We start from the raw sequence: 18,273 nt of genomic DNA, 5'->3' as shown, positions 1-18,273 counted from the left end.
TATGGTTACCTTATATTGATAGGAGGATGGTGATTGATGTAATGAGTGTACTAGCTAATGGAATCCTAATAGTTGTTGCACTAAAAAGTATACAAAAAAGTCCAGGCATGAAGAGTTCTTTATAAAATTGACATAACTATTGCACCTCCATTACAATCTTGGTATAAAATTCATAGAGAGAAATGATATCTCAAAGATAAATCATCAACCTAAAGTGAAGATTATATTTCAAAGTTGTATACATATAAAATACTATTTTATACATTAGATATTATAAATTGAATTTATGTAACTTCTATGCACATATAAAATTGTACTCTTTAAAATCAAGATGCTAATTAGATCAAATAAGGAATAGCTAAAACCTAGATCTAAAGCAAAATCCAATTATATACTCAATCGAGTAATACTTGAAACAAATCAACAAAATCAAACAATTACAAAACAAAAAATACCAATGTTGATGCTCAAGCTCTCGGCCTCCATTGTCTTTATTCTCCTTGCAATGTATGATGGCTCTCAGAATTGTAGTATAGAAACCTGCAATATTGATGCACAAGAATATGGAGATAGTGGTTGTTGATAATAGAGATTGAGATTGAATTTTTTGATTGTATAGATCTGTTTTGATGGTTAGATTGAAAGTTCAGCAGAAAGATCAACAATTAAGAATGATTGAGACAAGCTGGTTGGAGATAATTATGATGTGGAACTGATTGCATGTTTTAGTTAGACTAAATTGATTGAGAGTTAAAAGGATTGATTGAATTGTTAGCTGATTTGATTGGTTCAAGACTGAATTGATTGATTAGTCAAAAAAAGGTGATTGATGACTCACTAGTGGGAATTGAGAGTCACTGGTAGTTAGCCATTTTCAACATGTTCTATAGGAAATTGAATGAAATTAACATTTAGATTGGATTTGGATGAATTTGGATTATTGAAATGAAGTTAATTTGAATTTGGACAAATGAAATTAAATAAACTAAGAAATTAATTTAATTGAAAGGACATAATTAGTCAATTAAATAATTTGAATAGTTACTTAATTATGGGAAGATAGAAATTAAATTTAATTAAATAATGAATATTGTTTATTTAAAGGCATGTGGTGAAATGATTTTTTTATCGATAAATATTTCATTAATATTTATATTAAACTAAGGAAAAATATGCATTCAATTTTCGAATCACAATATCATCACCCAAACTTGACTAAAGTAATACCACTACCTAGCAAAAACCAAAATGACTGTCCACCAAACTAGTCATCTACTAGTGTCCATGGCTAAACCCAACATATAAGTCATAGAAAAAAGAAACAACTTTCCTTCGATAGTGACAAACCCTAAAGACATAGTGACAAACTCAAAATATTACTGAAGTGCAAGTCAATCCTTCGGCTTCCTATGGTTGAGCCAACAATCTCCTTTTTTCAAAAATAGACTTATGTATGACATTTGTGGTGTCCTCTAGTCCTAACACTTGCAACATATGCTCCCTTCTATGAAGATAATCTTTGATATAGTCCCATACAAGTTGTGCTTCCTCTAGACATGCTTCCCTATCCTTGTCCACTCCCCAAAGTATGAATAGCCCTAGAGGTGGGACGAAGTCTGTAGAATGAAATCACTCACCACTCATTGACACAAAACCCTCACCTGAATGAGCAATGGCCATGAAAGTATCCAGCCAATATATTTGTAGACGTATAAAAATGACCATATTCCTAAATGAATATTTTATGTTCATTTCTCTATTTAATTAAATCCAATTTAATTAAATTACCCACATTCCTCTATTTAATTAAGTAAATTACTCAATTTATTTAAATTAAATTCACTATACCCATTTAATGAATAAATCATTTTATTCAATTAAATCCCCCCCTATCCACTTTTAATTAAATTCAAAATTAATTAAATAGTTATCCTAAATTGAATAAATCTAATTTATTTAATTTCTCCAAATTGCAACCAAATTGAATTAAATTATTTCAATTAAATCCTATTATCCCTCCATCCACTTGCAAAATCTTAAACCCCTTTCTAATCCCTTCTAGAATCTTCTAATCACTTCTAATTAGCCTAACCCCTCCTCTAAACTTTGTCACATCCCTAAGCAAAGGGAAGTCACTTCTCAAAACCTCAAAGTCTTTGATAACCATTAAAGGCTTCAAGTCTTCAACCACTTAATTCCTCAAAGTCTTTGATAACCATTAAAGGCTTCCAACCTTCAACCACTTAATCCCCCAAAGTCTTCAATAACCATTAATGGTTAACTCAAACCCTCTTACATGGTTAAAGAATTTGTTTTAACTCAACCTTCACCCAACCCAAGGGTCTCATCAGGCCTTTAATGCTTTGACCATGATTATCTCTTAATCATTTGCACAAGGGTTTATCTTGGGATTAACTCTTAATCCAATGGGTAAGCCTAACTTAGACTTGACCATGAGGTCTTCTCAGGCATTTAATGCCTCCAACCCCTTCTCTCAACCCAACCCTATGTTGACACTTGTCACCATTTCATTGGTGCAAATTGCAAACATGGATCCCCAACTTTCAAACTCAACCCTTGATTGAATCTTTCAATCCTGACCATCCATTGCCCTATTTTTGCTATAAATAGAGCTCTCATTCCTCCATTTTGGATCATCCTCCAAATTTATAGTATCACACTTATGCTCATATACATTTAAGCTTTCATATATCATTTTATGGTCATCATTTAGCCTCTCTTTAGAATAGAAATTAGTCTAAATATGCATGTTTAGAATATTTTCTTTATCATTTAGCTCAATCATAGACTAAATATAACATGTTATGATAGAATTCATACTAACCTTGTCATCTTATCATCTAGTTTATTGCATTTCTAGAATCATACATAGCTTATAATACATCTCATACTAAAATCTATCAAAACATCCCTCATTCTTGCATTTGCCATCCCTAAACCATTTTGCTTAGTGATCTGAGAGCAAAAACATTGGTTTGAGGGACATTGTGAGATAGAGAACCATGGGACCAACCTTGGGAAGCTGAGTAATACATCGTTACTCCATAGCTTGCACCAAGAAGTCCTGTGTGTGTGTGTGGACTAGTATTTAACAATATTTTCACATATTGAGTTTTATCAACCCACTTTTCCCACATACATTTCTGGCGCCCACCGTGGGGCTCGACCCCATATATCAAATCGGTTTTTAAATTTAACCACTTTTGCAGGCACACGGAAAAAATTAATTAGCGCATTCAGTTCACTTTTTAGCGCATCCAGTAAACAGCGTAGCGCATCCGGTCCATTGTTCAGTGCGTACAGTCCATAATCCAGCGCGTGAAGTTTATACATTAGCGCATCAAATCACCAGCTTTCTTGTAGGTCTCAACGCAAAAGAAAACCAGAGCAGCACTTTCGGCGTACAGAGTAGCGCATTCAGCAAACAGTGTAGCACATTGATACTTAATTTTAGCGCATCGAGGTTATATTGTAGCGCATAAAGTCTATTATGTAGTGCGTCGAAGACAGAAACAAAAATTGTAACCGAAAATTAAATTTTAGACTTGTTGAAGTCCACAAAATCCTCTGTTTTTCTGACTACTGTGGTGGTATTTTGCAGGATTTCTGGCATTTTATTACAGGGAGGAGCTTGGTGTTCTTTTTTTTAGAACTATAAATTGTTTAAATTTTACTAGCTTGTTCAAGTCAGTTAAAATTTAAAGTTTTTTTACTTCTAGTTAAATAAAATTGAACTCACCTTATTTGGGCTATAAAACGAACCACAAAAACAATCTTTTCATGCTTTTCCTAGGAGGGCAAAATTTTCATTTTGGGCTTTGAAAGGAACAAGTAGAATTTTCAGTTTTGCAAACAAAGGGATTTAAAAAGAACTTCACGATCTTTTGGTGCATAAAAGGATTCACTTCAAAATTTTGCAAAGTCAAAGAATCACACATGTCCAGAGTCATTTACAACTAAAGAGGGAAGATCTTCCCCTTTTGACGAATTTTTTTTATTAACAAAACATCAAATTTACTTTGTTGACCAAAATTCCTTTTCATAGATCAGAAAATCATTGTCTTGAAAGGATAAAATAAACACCATGTTTTTGTGGAGCAACATCTCCACATAGATTTTTAGCAAATCACTGAATTGAAAGGCTAAAAAGAACCAACGTGATTGCTTTGTCTCGAAAGTGGAAGGAATATGCTCTCCCCTTAACTGGGTGATAAAAAATCCAGACCACTCTTACAGCTTTTTGTGCTTCAAGCATTTACATCCTTTAGCAGGCCTGCCTTCCCGAGGAGTTGGAATCAACTCTTAAAGGCGTTTATGGTCAGTGTGAAGAGAACAACCTAAGTGGGGAACAACTTTGACGCCAAGAATTCCAACCCACTATAATCAAACGTGGAAACTAACGAAAGTCCTTTTCAATGGTTGCGCGCAGTGATTAGCCTTCCCCCAGTATCCTCAAGATACGTAAAGCCTTTGTTCTAAAGGTTGGGAAGCCTCCTAAGGGAGTTTATCACTGACAGCCGAACAGGAAGCCTGATTACGAACCATAGAAATAGAAGCTTTGAACCGAGTCAGTAACCAGACATTTATAACATCATAGTGCAAGGGTGGGGAAGAATCCGCCCCCAAGATTACTCACCATATATCTCCCAAGATACCTACTCAACTATGAAGCGATTCACTTTGAGTTAATTTCTGGCAAAAGGCAAAAAAACGGGCGCCCTCTAGGGGGTGACACGGCTATTTGAGCTGACGGAGTATCGAGACTAGTGGGCTATGATGTTATTTATGACCCTTGACTAAAGTGTCTTTCTGAAGTGTATTATTTATATCCAAACCTATTAAAACATTGAGGATTTGAACACATCCTCGCAGAACATACACTTTTTGTTAGATTAGGCAAAATGGTTGTACTTTTTGTGTCGTGCTTACATTTATTACTTTAGAAAATTATCCATCAAACTTGAAAAATTCATAGCAAAAATTCAAAATTCGCAAAAACCAAACCAAAAAAAAAAATCAGGGTAGTTTAGCGCATAAAAACAACTTCTTAGCGCATGGAGTACTTTTGTTAGCGCATCCAAACCTCAAGTTAGCGCATCGGTTGCACACAGTAGCATTTTATTCCAAGACAAATCAGTTTTGAGATGTTTTAGCGCATCAAAACAACAGTCTAGTGCGTGGAAGCAACATCTTAGTGCGTGGAAACCAAGAATTAGCGCAAAAAGTCCAACAGTTAGCACGTGACAGACCCAGGATAGCGCATAGGTTTTTCAACTGTTAGACAACAATTTTTTAAGCAGTCAAAACTTTAGCGCGTGTCTAGGGCAGCCTAGCGCATGTGGTTATTCTTTTAGTGCATAGAGGAATTTCAGTAGTGCATGTAGACTCTGTTCTAGTGCGTGCTCCCAAATAGAAAAACAAAGAGCAAAATCAGAAAATTTATTGAAATTTTCAAAAAAAAAAAAAAAAACATTTTTAAGAGCCTTTTTTCATCAACATCATGTTTCATCAAAACAGAGTGACAAACAAACCATTAAAACTATTTCTCAAGCTAAATTTGTGTCAAAACAAAAGTTGTCCAAATCCGAAATGAATCGCGCCATAAAGGATGTCTCTCCTATCATAATCCGGAAATTTCATCATTAGTATCAACAGAATCCTTTACCATCTTATGGATTTTTATCTCAAAACACTTGTTTAAAACTTTAAAATTGTCAAATCAAGTTTCCAGATTGGGAGGCTTTTATCCATATCATTTGACACACTTTGTCGTGAAGGGGCATCTAAACCTTCATTTTGATAGAGTAAAATTTGAAATTTTCAAAAACAAGAATCAACTAAATCCAAACCAATCAAAGGAAACCATTGATCACTCATGCATGACTAATCCCCTTATTCTGAGAAGAAAGAACTTTTATCGTAACATCACGTTGAAGAAACAACAACCTAGTTTTTTCAAATTCATCAAGAGAAATAAGTTTTTATACATCAATCGTCAACTCTTCAAATCTCATCGGGTATTCCTTCATCATGTCAAACGTTATATCCAAAACAAATCTAGCAAATTTGACAAAGAACCTTTGAAGACAAGAGCATACTGTCAAAAGTCTGCTTTCAATCAAATCATAAACCACGGAGGAAAGATCAATCCAGCATTCTTGCCCTTCGAGTGCATCACGTATAACACATCTCGACCAGAACCACCCACCCCTGAACAACATATCAATGAGGCTTTTGTCCCTTTCATCACTGAGAGTTTCTACTAAAATGTCTGTTACTCGCTCTCAAAGAAACAAACAAAGCAAGACACCCGTTGAGTCTAGCATGAATCAAAGATTATCAAATCCTTTTGAAGTTCCACCCTTAGAAGAACCGGAAATTATTGAAGCACTTCTTCGGGAATGTCAAGAAAACCCTTCATTCCAAAAGCTTGTAGAAAAGCTCATGGAAAATGACAAAGAAAAATATCTGCTCATGCTTACAAGTAAAGGCATTAAACTTCCCGAAGATTTAGACCCAAACATCTTTAAAAGTGGATCTCGACAATATGCATATCAAGAACAACAAAGAGAAGAAGAAACCCATAACTTTGAACAACATATACCTGAACAACACATTCCCGAACAACGCAACCAGAAATGCTTATACCTGAGCTAGATATGCAACAAGGGACAACAGTATGGTACTCTTTAAACGAAATATGTGCTTATCCATTTGACAGAAGATTGAACATGGTACCTTTTCCTCCAAACTCAGACATTCCCAAATTTGATAAATATGATGGGAAAAGTGATCCTCGAGATCATGTTCGGGAATTTTGCACACCAAGCCTTGAATTTGCTCATGATGACACCTATTTGATGAGGTTATTCCCTAGAAGCTTGGGCGAGCAAACCATGGAATGGTTATCCAAAATTACACCGCCTGTGAGATCATTTGATGAGTTGGTTAACAAATTCATAACCCACTATTCCTACAACATCCAACATGCCATAACCATGCTAGATGTTTGCAACACCAAGCAAAAGAACAAACGAGTGCATGCGATTGAAACACATAGTACAGGACATGATTGATCGAGGTGACTTAACAGTGGATGGTCTCAAAACAAATGGTGATCACGGAGCCTTAAAAAATCCTCTCCCTAATTACAACAAAGATGGAGCATCCACTTCAGATGATTCACACGGAGCTCATATTAATCACATCTACAACAACACCATCAACCACATATCAGCTTAAGATCATCAGGTCAATGTCATCACCATTCGAGATCAGCATGATCATGAATCTGTCAATGTAACAACCCGAACTCAGAAATATGTCTTGAAAGGACATACTACACCTACAGCTACCACACCAAAAATCCAATATGACTTGGTTAGACAACTACGTAAAACTCTAGCATAGATATCTATACTAGAATTGTTGAAACTATCATCAAAGCACAAAGACATATTAGAACAAGCGCTATTGGAAACCAATGTACCTCAAAATTTGGATACGGATAGATTTCAAGCCATGGTCACCCATATGACTGGACCGCACAACCTCACCTTCTCAGAACATGACGATGTTTCATTAATCCATCCGCATAATACTCCTCTCCATATTGAAGTCATTGTTTACAAACACCGAGTAAAAAGAGTCTTAATAGATGGAGGAGCCAGACTTAATATATGTACTTTAAAGCTTATCCGTGCATTAGGCTTCTCAGAAGAATCTATTGATCCTTGCAAGAAGATTACCATAAAGGCATATGATGATGAGGAAAGGTCCTCTAAAGGATCAGTGATATTACCTATTCAAGTAGGACCAGTACAAAAGGATACTATATGTCAAGTCTTAGACATAGATCTAACCTACAATATCTTGTTAGGACGACCCTGGATACATGAAATGCAAGCAGTACCTTCTACCTATCACCAGTGTGTCAAGTTTCCTTATGATGGACAAGAAATATCCATATCTGTTGATCACAATCCATTTCAACATTGCAACGTAATGGGGGCAGCCCAAGACAGTTTGGTTCCTCATAATAGAGAAAAGCAGTGATCTTCAACATCAGATCCACACACAGCAAAATCCAACTCCTTATGGGGCGACTTCAAACAGAAAATGCAAATTAAAGACCAAGGTATGGGAGAATACTCTTTGGAACATTTATGTTTGGCTAAATTGCCAACATCACCTAGATCTCATGGATTGCCTACTACATCAACACATCATAGAGCAGCTGCTCTAGACATTGTTCTACCAACACACTTATATGGAAAATGCTACTTAATCATGAAGCAAATGGGATATGGCGGTAAAGGACCTATTGGGAAACACAAAGAAGGAGTCACTGAACCTATAGATATTCCTTCCCAACCTAGTAGAAACAAAGTAGGATTGGGTTCTAAACTCACGTTCCTATTGAAACAGCCGCCACACACAACTACAAACCCTCAATGGAAAGTAAAGAAGAAGTACAAAGAAGAATCCTGGCAGGAAGCACTCTTTGAATCCGTAGAAACAATCCGCATGGCACGTGAACGTCAAGATCAGAAGTTGCATCAGGGAAAGCTTCTAAGTCATAAGAAGGCCCTTTCTGTAGCAGTAGCTCATATTCAGACACCAATATCTCAAGAACAAATCATGTCATCTCCAGATACCGTTATTCCTCCCCGAGGAAGCACAGTCTATGAACAAATCTAGAAAGTAGAAGATGGATCTGATACAGAATCTACAAAAACCACCAAAATGGTATCTATCGTCAAAGATTTGTTTTCACCATACAACATACTAGTTTACAGCACAGATAGAATCTAGGATGATGCCTATGAGACAGATTCCAATGAATATGAATGGGTTACCTACTCCAATGCTACTACAGATATCCCTAATGATACTGATTCTATATCTCATTCTCAAGAAGAACATAACGCAGAAGATAGACCTCTTGAATTTGGACCGTAGAATATCTATGACGCCGAGGAAAGCAAATAGAAACATTATGAGCAAGTCTATGTAGAAGATAATACCATCGAAGACCTCGACAAAATCCTGAACTTCTTTAAAACCAAGAACAATCATGATGAAAACTCCGTCCTAACACTCACAGTAGCCGAACTTGATCCACCTAATGATTCCTTACCACTTGTGTTTCCTGACCTCATCGACTGGGATGAATCTGAAATCCATGATATACCAATTTTTCCAAATGATGAATCTATTGTCCATTACCTATGTACCGTAAATCCATAAACAGGCTCTACCAGTGAAAAAAATAACAATGTCTACAAACCAGGGAGTGCCAAGTCTCTCAGTCGCAAAAATGAACCAAATAAAGGATCTGATGCTGAAAACCAGTCAATGGCAGCTCTAGACCACAAAAAAGTAAAAATAAAGGATGCATCTGAGGGTGAAAACCTTTTGAAGGCACCTAACGATGGGAGACTTGACACTCTTCCTTTGCACTTTCATGAACGATCACCCATATTGATTGAGCCCACTCAATCAATCAATATTGGCACCACAGAAGCAGTTAGGAACCTACACCTTGCAGAATCTCTGACAGAGGCAGAAAGATCAGCATTCATTATTTTCTTTAAAGAACAAAAAATTAACTTTGCTTGGTCCTATGCGGATATGCCTAGAGTGGATCCACACTTAATCATGCATCACTTGTCCATTTCTACAGGAGTTAAGCCAGTCAAGATAAAGCTACGAAAGATGAATCCACAGGTGGCACTCATGGTCAAAACTGAACTAAAGAAACTATTAGATGTCGGATTCATCCGACCCATTGACTATGCAGAATGGATTTCCAACGTCATTCCAGTTTCAAAACCAGATGGTAGTATCAGAATCTGCACTGACTTCAGAGACGTCAACAAAGCTTGTCCAAAAGATGACTTTCCTCTGCCTAGTATCGACATCATTGTAGATCTCACTCCAGGCCACACAATGCTCTCACTAATGGATGGTTTCTCAGGCTATAATCAAATCAAAATAGCTCCAGAAGATCAAGATAAAACCGTGTTCACTTTCCCTTGGGGAACGTACTGTTGGAATGTTATGCCTTTTGGCTTAAAGAATGCAGGGGCCACTTATCAAAGAGCAATGACCACAATATTCCATGACATAATGTACACATTTATGGAAGACTATGTGGATGACTTACTAGCTAAATCCTTCACCAGAGCCGAACATCTTGGCATCCTAAACAAGATCTTTGATCGATTGGAGAAATTCCAAGTCAGGCTCAACCCTAAGAAGTGTGTCTTCGGGGTTACGTCAGGCAAGTTACTAGGCTACATTGTCTCAGCTAAAGGTATTGAAGTAGATCCAGCAAAGGTACAAGCCATTATGGACATGCCACCACCAAAGAATATCAGTCAACTCAGATCTCTACAAGGACGACTTCAATCAATCAGGTGTTTCATCGCTCAGCTAGTAGATAAAAGTCTACCATTTAACCATTTACTACACAAAAATGTACCCTTCAAATGGGAGGCCAAGTGTGCAGAATATTTTTACCAAATCAAACAATACCTGATGAACCCACCAGTTCTAGTACCACCAGTCGTAGGAAAGCCTCTTATCTTATATATCTCAACAATAGATATATCACTGGGGGCACTATTGGCACAAGAAGATCAACAAGGAAAGGAAAGAGCCATATATTACATCAGTAGTACATTGAATGGCTATGAACTCAACTATACATTCATTGAAAAGGCTTGCCTAACAGTGGTCTTTGCATCTTAGAAGTTCCGACATTATATGCTAGCACACACCATTAAGCTAGTTGCAAAAATTGATCCTCTCAAATATCTACTCAGCAAGGTAGCTCTTACAGGCTGATTGGCTAAGTGGGTCATGATTCTCAGTGAATTTGACATCCAATACATAGAAAGACGAGCCATCAAGGGACAAGCAATTGCAGACCAGTTAGCTGAAGCACCGCTACCAGGAAAACAAACCATGGAGATTGAATTTCCAGACAGGGACGTTCTTGCTCTTTCTACTAAACAATGGATCCTATACTTTGACAAATCCTATACACAACATGGTTTTGGTGCTGGCATTCTGTTCATTACTCCTGAAGGACACACTATACCAAGATCATATAGGCTTATGTTTCCATGCACAAATAATGTGGCTGAATATGAGGCACTGGTTATAGGCATCAAAATGGTCGTAGAATGGAAAATCACAGAGTTAAAAGTCTATGGAGACTCACAACTAGTCATCCATCAAATTAACAACAACTATTAGACAAAGGACGACAAGCTACTACCCTACAAACGAATGGTGGATGACTTCAAACAGTATTTTGTACACATCATCTTCAAGCAAATACCAAGGTTAAACAACAAAGCAGCCAATGCAATGGCTACTATCGCTTCACTACTACAAATTCCAGAGCAACAGAGTTGTTATAAGTTCCTGGTAGAGCAACTATTCTCCCCTACCTATGACCACTCTGAATCCCAAGTTATCTATGCCTTGACTGGTTCAGATTCTCCGTTATATGGACCAATATACGACTACCTCAAGCACAATATTTTACCCATTGACCAATCCCATAACCAAAAACGTAACTTTATCCGACAAGCTGCCCGTTACACCCTTACCGCTGATACTTTGTATCGTCAAGGTCTTGATGGTACTCTTCTTCGTTGCCTTGATCATAATGATTCTGATTCTGCTTTACACAAGCTTCACGAAGGTATTTGTGGCACACATTCAAGTGGTACTACTCTTGCTAAAAAGCTTCTAAGGATGGGATACTACTGGCCTACAATGGAGAAAGACTCATATCACTTCGCTAAGAAATGTCCTAAAAGCCAGATCCATGGTAATCTGATACATGCACCAGCCCAAGAACTGCAGCCATTTGCAACATCCTGGCCCTTTTGTCAGTGGGGACTGGACTTAGTAGGCAAAATTCATCCTTCATCTTCAAATGGACACAAGTTCATTATAACAGCAACAAAATATTTTACCAAATGGATCGAAGCAGTTCCCATGACCACAGTGACTAGGAAACAAATTGCCTCTTCTATCCTCAATTATCTGATCTGCAGATATGGTATTCCAAGTTCAATCGTCACAGATAATGGATGACCTTTCAAAAACCAAGATGTACAGGAACTATGTGAAAAGTTCAAAATCCAACATCGGTTTTCTACACCATACTACCCACAGGGCAATGGTCAAGCAGAAGCATCTAACAAAACAATCTTGAGAATCCTAAAGAAAACAGTAAATGATGCAGGCAAAGATTGGCACGTACAACTCAATCCAGCACTTTGGGCATACAGAACCAGCATCCGCACACCTACAGGAGCAACACCATACTCATTGGTATATGGACCAGAAGCCATTTTACCCCTGGAGGTAGAAATCCCATCTCTCAGAGTCTCTTTGAAAGGTTTAATCCCAGATGAAGAGTATCGAGTTAACCGAATGCAAGAATTTGAACTCTTGGATGAAAGACGTCAACATGCTTATACTCATCTCAAAGCATATCAACAACGCATGTGCAGGAGCTACAATCACAAAGTCATCCCCCGCAACTTCAAGGTTGGTGACCTAGTCCTCAAAGAAAATCCAAGAAATCAGCAAGATCGAGAAAAGAAAGGGAAATTTGAGACTAACTGGTTGGGTCCCTATGTCATCATATCAGTCTATGGATCAGGTGCCTATCAGCTAACAAATTCAGAAGAAGATGTGCTTGACAAACCAACTAACAGCATCCATCTAAAGAAATACTATACTTAAGTAGCCTAATGCACATAAAAAGCCAAAATAAGCAAAAAAATAAAAAAATCCAGAAAAAGCAAAAACAAATTACAATAAAAACAAATGGTGAAAAACTGGTAAACAGGCGCTCTTGTGAAAGAATGGCTCCCCTATCTATATCCATACCATTTTATCCATACAAACACTATCGGCCATCGCCCAACACTTAGCACATATCCATTCAGGACATACTTAGCGTAGTCACTATCCTGGTTTATCTATATATATCCTCTTACCATTAATCCACCATGGCATGGAAATCACTGTACATATTCACATCAAGAGGGACACTCGGCTAGGGGCATTTAAATCGTCTCAATATTGCAAACATTCAAGACATCAAGACTACTTGCAAAACTCAAAAACATGACATCCAACAAACCACAAAAAAAATATATATATACTTCATCGCAAAACCCAATAAAACAATTCACAGAAATGCCAAGGATGGATGATTTTTTGAAGTACTAAATGTTGCACTATAGCATAAAATCTTGACTAGTTTTTCATTTTGAACTTTTTGAATTATTGGATTCTCTTCATTGTCTCACTGAATGCTTCACAGCTAAGGATCATGAGGAACTTCCAATATTTTCTTAGTCTTCTATCTGGGAGGCGATCACTTGTACTGTGTGAATACATGCCTTGAGACATGATACATCAAATATCACTGAAGGCCTAATTCCACTTCACGCATACAAATGATCTAATCTTGTCTATTTATGCTATACGCACTCAGGTCATCCTGGTTCAATTATACCTTGATGCTTGTGCTATCTTGCAAAATCAAATATCATGTAAATTTTTCTCAGGTCATCATGGTTCAATTATACCATTATGCTTGTATAAATTTTCAACATATCCTAAACAAATCAATGCTCAATGATGAAACCTACAAAGAAAGCAAATAACATATGGTTGTACCGGGATGGCAAATGCAAAATGAGGATGCTCCAAAAAACAATTAGTTGCATATCATTTTTTAAATTAGTTGCATATCATTTTTTAAATTAGTTGCATATCATTTTTTAATTAGTTGCATATCATTTTACAAATTAGCTACATATCATTTTACACTAAGTTGTATATCATTTTACAAATAGTTGCCTCTCATACAAGATCCATTTCACAACATACCAAATCATACATCTCATTTTCAAGATAAATCTAAAGCATACATCCTGCATCATACATTTAAATATTGCATCATCATAAAGTAACAACATAGCCCACATAACATACATCCATATAAACACATCACACGATCAAAGCAAATGGTGCCGAATATATTTATATATATCTCAAAATGATCCAAATGTACAAAATGTGTCAAAACACTGTGTCCAGTACAGAGAATAACAATGATAAAAAATACAACAGAGACCATGTCTCTCAGGTATGACTATCCCCTGACAGAGATGGTCTCACTCCAGATATCCCTGCTCCTGGATCTCTAGGAGGGTCCTGTCTCGATGGCCTCGTAACACCTCGGCTCTCAGATCATGACCCAGTATCTCGAGATCGACTAGATCTCGACTGTGCAAAACTCTGTACTCAGCGATCCCTGGGTACTACAGCCTCATAGAGCCGCCTATAATACTTCACCTCCTAAGCTCTCAATGCCAGCTCTCTCAGGGTGTCTCTCATCGGACCACCCGCCGCTGCTCTCTGCATGCTCGACACTACCTCCTCCGCTCATCCCCTCCACTCTATCTCAGTATCTCACTCAGTGGTCAACTGAGAAATTTTCCGCTGATAGGTCAAAATCTGTGCCTGCAGCTACTAAACAGTCACCTGTAGGGTCTGAATCTATGCATCCTCAACATGTGTTGGGATCCGAACCTGTAGTGGTACCTGTGCTGGAGGAACCCCTCCCACTCGGCCTGTCCTCGGTGCTGGAGGTGGGAGTACATCCCTCCTCCTCCTCTGCGCTGGTCGCCTAGGCTCATCATCACCCCCCACTGCAGCTAGCACCTCCCCCACTCTCCCCTCTCCACCGGCTCCGATAGCCAATCCACCTCTCACCCTATCTATCCTCTCCTGTCTCACCGCTCTATCCACACCTCTATCCCCTCTCCTCCCTCTATCTCCCCACCTCCCTCTAGCTCCTCTCCCTCATCCTCCTCCTCCATCCTCTCCATCATCATCGTCTCCCCCGTCTCCCTCCTCCTCATCTGAATCAAAGGCTGGCCTCATCTCCTCCGGATCAAATATCCTGGCCACTGCCCATGTAGCAAACAATCAGGCAAACTCATCCGTCATGCCTGCATCCTGAATCTCAGGGGCATAATCCCATATCTGCCTGGCAAACCCCAAAAACTCCTCCATCGCCACTGCACTATCAATGGTCGACCCCCAATCTGCTACATCCTGCCGCCGCCGTGCATATAGGCACGCTACTTGTGGAATACCCTACTGGTGCCCAAACTGCCTCAAAACTCGGGTAACCACAAACCTCTCAATCACGAACGGGGTCCTCCCGATCAGGTACCTGGTCATGAATGCAAAGGGCATCTCTAGCCCATCCTCGGCCCACACCTCACATCCTGTATATGGTCGCCAAGTGACCGTATCAATGTCATCAAGTACCCTCCTCCAATGCTCTAGTTTTCCCAGCTTACGCTGGACAACTAGCCACCTGTATCCGTAGGCATATACTGCACCTGCAGGCCTGTCTCTGTCTGCTAGTGGCCTCGCCGGTGGAATATGCTCCCAGCACCATACCTGTAATAAAGTCACGCCAGCTGACAAACCGTCGTAACCGAGGAATACTACCTCATGCAGGCCCCTGCATAAATGGGCCACCATGGCTGACCCCCATGAAAACCTCCGGCCCTGTGTGACCATCTCCTCCAACACCAGCCCCCATCCCACCGAAAATCCCTTTGACCTGCGATCAGGACAAAGGAATCCACCAATAAACCCTGCTAGTACAGATGGCAGTGGTGCATAATCTAAGTCCAAAAACTCCTACCATGGGATCTCATAGCCGCAGACTGTATCATCCTGGAAAATGCAGTGCAGTGCCTCTGTCCCACCCTCCTCCGACTGCTCGTAGGGTAGTAGTACACCTACTATAGGAATGCACAAGATCCTATAACAGTCCTCTGGTGTGACTGTCATCTCTCCAGTGGAAAAATGGAAGGTATTGGTGTCGCTATGCCACCTCTCTACCATAGCTGTCAGTAACCCTCAGTTCACAGTGAACCGAGGCATATGCAACAGGGAAGTCAAACCACATCTCTCGATGATATTGAGATCGGCCTGCGACAACCATGGTATCAATGTCCACGGTCTCAAAAATCTCTCCCGCGACTGAACCATGCCCAATCGCTCCTATCAAACAAGCAAAACAAATCCAATATCAGTTTCCACATCAAAACAACGATATCAAAATCAAACTTACATCAACAACATGAAACAATTTGCTCATCTACATCAAGTTCAAAATCCTATCATTTCATATCAACTTGTAAAACAACTCAAGTTATCAAAAACCATATCAAAACTTGTAACACAACTCAAGTCTCCACAAATCAGCTTGTAACACAAATCAGGCTTCACACATTGAACTTGAAACAGAACACGCAAACAAATCATATTTTGATCAAAACATCACATTGATATCTATACATAACTTGAAAAATCGCAAATCAAAACAAGTTATACTAACACTCTTATTGGACAAATCCATAAAATCATGACAGACAAAGCAAACAAATTCACATTTCGGCTCATCTCAAATTTTTTTTCTCGATGTGCTAAAACAGACTCCCGTTGCGCTAAAACTCCCCCACGCGCTAGGCTATTTTTCCTACGCGCTAATCTATTAACCCTATGCGCTAGACTGACTCTACGCACTAACTCTTTCCCCCCATGCGCCACCTAACCTACCCTATGCGCTAGACTGACTCTATGCGCTAATCTACACCTCCTAGGCGCTACCCGTTTGACCCTATGTGCTAGGTTAACCCTATGCACGAAACCCCCTTACCTATGCGAACCCCTCCGACCCCTATGCGCTAGGTCTACCCTACATGCTAACCTGTTTACCTGACGCACTACCCGACGGTTGTCATGTGCTATTCTACATGTATGCGCTAACCTATTTGTTTTATGCGCTATCCTATCCATTTCAGACGTGACCCCTAATATTAAACTTGATGTGCTACTTCAAACTTCATATGCGCTACTCTATGACTTAGACGCGCTAAACCATTAAACCCGAACTTTGAAAATCAAAAAATGACTAAAAACGACCAAATGAAAAGTCAAAAGAGGGTCAAAAATGTTGACTTACTGGTGGTCCATGCGCTACAGGTCTCCGGTACTTCCGAATGCGCTCGAAATGGTGTCTATGATACGGAATAGGCATTTTCTCTGCAAACCAAATTCTCTTTCTCCAAAGTCAAAAAAGCACAAATGAATCTAATTCAAGCCCTTTTCCCCTTTTATAGGAGGAAAATGAAATTAGGGTTAGCCGAATGGACCTGTAATATGGTCGCGGTCTCCCCTATACCATAACATTTGTAACTTATCAGGAGATGAATCAATTTCACCACATTTCACATGCACGAAATCATACACATCATACACAACTCATCAAATTAAATCAAAAAATTTCAAAATATTGATTCATCTCCCGAGGGGGCATCACCATCAACTATCGAATCTGGGGCATCACACATCAAATCAAATCCAGGGCACGACTGGCGAATCATACGAGTGACACAAAAATTGCATTTGATCATAAATCATGATAGGGCATCATTTTCTTTTAAATAACATGTGCACACACGTCACTTCAAAGAGGGGCAAAATGTAGACGTATAAAAATGACCATATTCCTAAATGAATATTTTATGTTCATTTCTCTATTTAATTAAATCCAATTTAATTAAATTACCCACATTCCTCTATTTAATTAAGTAAATTACTCAATTTATTTAAATTAAATTCACTACATCCATTTAATGAATAAATTAATTTATTCAATTAAATCCCCCCCTATCCACTTTTAATTAAATTCAAAATTAATTAAATAGTTATCCTAAATTGAATAAATCTAATTTATTTAATTTCTCCGAATTGCAACCAAATTGAATTAAATTATTTCAATTAAATCCTATTATCCCTCCATCCACTTGCAAAATCCTAAACCCCTTTCTAATCCCTTCTAGAATCTTCTAATCACTTCTAATTAGCCTAACCCCTCCTCTAAACTTTGTCACATCCCTAAGCAAAGGGAAGTCACTTCTCAAAACCTCAAAGTCTTTGATAACCATTAAAGGCTTCAAGTCTTCAACCACTTAATTCCTCAAAGTATTTGATAACCATTAAAGGCTTCCAACCTTCAACCACTTAATCCCCCAAAGTCTTCAATAACCATTAATGGTTAACTCAAACCCTCTTACATGGTTAAAGAATTTGTTTTAACTCAACCTTCACCCAACCCAA

Source organism: Cryptomeria japonica, chromosome 4, assembly GCF_030272615.1.
Source record: "Cryptomeria japonica chromosome 4, Sugi_1.0, whole genome shotgun sequence".
Taxonomy (NCBI): Eukaryota; Viridiplantae; Streptophyta; class Pinopsida; order Cupressales; family Cupressaceae; genus Cryptomeria; species Cryptomeria japonica.
The sequence above is the reverse complement of the archived record's forward strand: the minus strand, read 5'-3'. Positions refer to the sequence as shown.